The following is a 2,031-nucleotide window of genomic DNA, read 5'->3' as shown; positions in this document are numbered from 1 at the left end:
AACTAACTCAAAAAGGACACCAAAGAACCAAATGATATAAGGAGCCCATATAAGCACATATGAAAGGGGAAAAAATGCAAAAAAAAAATCTGAATTGTATAGTATGTGTACAGTGCAACAGCAAATAATAGCTTTTTTACATTTTAGAGAAGTCAAGTTGCGATACCGAACAGGACCACATGGTGATGCCAAAAATCCCTAAACCAACCACCTGCTGACTGCCTATATCTACTACAGTACAGGGATCCATTCAGAATAACTAACACATGACACAGCAACATACACATGACAAATAAAAGCATTATCGCGAATGTGTGTGGAAACAACGTGACTGTACGGAAATGTCTGTGCCTGTGCATAAATACAATGTGCGATCAGTGTGTCAAGAGCACTCATACACGCATTAATATAACAGACTCACGCGTGCTTACTGTACGACTCCTGTACACCACTGCAAATCGTCTTTATCTTGACTGCAGTCTTCATCCATCAAAACTTTACTAGCGAGACTGGTTATACAATCGAGAAAACATCGTTTGCGTCTCATCTGGCCATACAGCGGTGGAATGTGTTGACAATCTGTTCAGTCTGTACTTCACACAAGTGCGTGACATGTGAGGGCTCGCGCTCTTCAGAGACAATCACAGAATATGACAGAGCTTGTGTTTAAAAGCGAATCACACTGGAATTAATCATTTACTGAAAACGCAACGCGAGTCTCTGTTCTCTTTGCAATCTCTGATGTAATCAGCCTGGTTTCCTTTATATTAGTGCTGTTTTGGACGGATTGTTTGAATGCATTCGCTTACTGGATCATTGGACTGAAAATTTTCCCGGAGTTTAGCAGCTTAAAATGATCTGATCGCAAGCAGAGAAGCAAAATATAATATAATATAAGTGAGTGAGTGACGTGACGTGGCCAAGTATGGTGACCCATACTCGGAATTAGTGCTCTGCATTTATCCCATCCAAAGTGCACACACACAGCAGTGAACACACACACACCGTGAGCACACACCCAGAGCAGTGGGCAGCCATTTTTTGCTGCGGCGCCCGGGGAGCAGTTGGGGGTTCGGTGCCTTGCTCAAGGGCACCTCAGTCGTGGTATTGAAGGTGGGAGAGAGCGCTGTACATTCACTCCCTCCACCTACAATCCCTGCCGGTACGAGACTCTCTAACCATTAGGCCACGACTTCCCCTATATAATATATTAGCAAAAAAAAATATATATAAATTTTATTTTTGTATGTGTGTGTGTGTGCATGTGTGTGTGTGTGTGTGTGTGCTTCAGCTATACCCTATGTTATGGGGACAAAATGTCGCCACAAAGATGGCAGTATCCAAATTTTTTGGTCGCCATGAGGAAACAAGCTTATAAATAATACAGAATAAAGTTTCTTGAAATTCTAAAAATGGCTGTAGTTTCTGGTGAGGGTTAGGTTTAGGTGTAGGGTTACGGGATAGAAAATACAGTTTATACATAGCAACCATTACGTCTATGGAATGTCCCCATAAAACATGCAAAACCAACGTTTGTGTGTGTGTGTGTGTGTGTGTGTGTGTGTGCATGTGCGCGCGCGCATTTTTGTGACATATGAGGACACAAATTTGTATAATGACATGAGTATGACATAGGTATTACAAGGAGAAGGTGACTTATGAGGACATTACCCCATGTCCCCATTTTTCAAAACGTTTATAAATCATACAGGTGTGTGTGTGTGTGTGTGTGTGTGTGTGTGTGTGTGTGTGTGTGTGTGTGTGAGATTTTTGTGACTGGGTATGTTTAATCATAAACCCAATTAAAATCTAACAATATGGATCTTAAATTCGTAAATTAACTGAACACAGCTGGTCACACTTACATGTTATATTAAACTAAAATGAGAAAAATACATCTGCGTCTCTCTCACCTCCCCTGAGTCCATTGAGTTTTAACAGACCAACTAAAGTGCCTCCATCGCGATATGATTAGATATGACTGGTTATGTTCGGCTGTGTTTGGTTCATGCGATAAAACCTGCCTCTTGT

At 41.3% G+C, this 2,031-nt stretch overlaps 1 long non-coding RNA gene across 1 annotated transcript in view; it reads left to right on the top strand.

Annotated features, from left to right (window-relative positions):
- LOC107655797 (uncharacterized) overlaps positions 1-399 on the top strand; it is a 10,597-nt gene extending 10,198 nt beyond the window's left edge. Inside the window, exon 3 of the long non-coding RNA XR_001630491.1 lies at positions 388-399. This is a non-coding gene — a long non-coding RNA (uncharacterized LOC107655797). The remainder of the gene's footprint in view (positions 1-387) is intronic.
- Positions 400-2,031: the final 1,632 nt, after the last annotated feature.

Source organism: Sinocyclocheilus anshuiensis, unplaced genomic scaffold, assembly GCF_001515605.1.
Source record: "Sinocyclocheilus anshuiensis isolate Anshui unplaced genomic scaffold, SAMN03320099.WGS_v1.1 scaffold1185, whole genome shotgun sequence".
NCBI classification, from domain to species: Eukaryota; Metazoa; Chordata; class Actinopteri; order Cypriniformes; family Cyprinidae; genus Sinocyclocheilus; species Sinocyclocheilus anshuiensis.
Note: the sequence above shows the minus strand (reverse complement) of the source record. Positions and strands in the feature narration are given on the sequence as shown.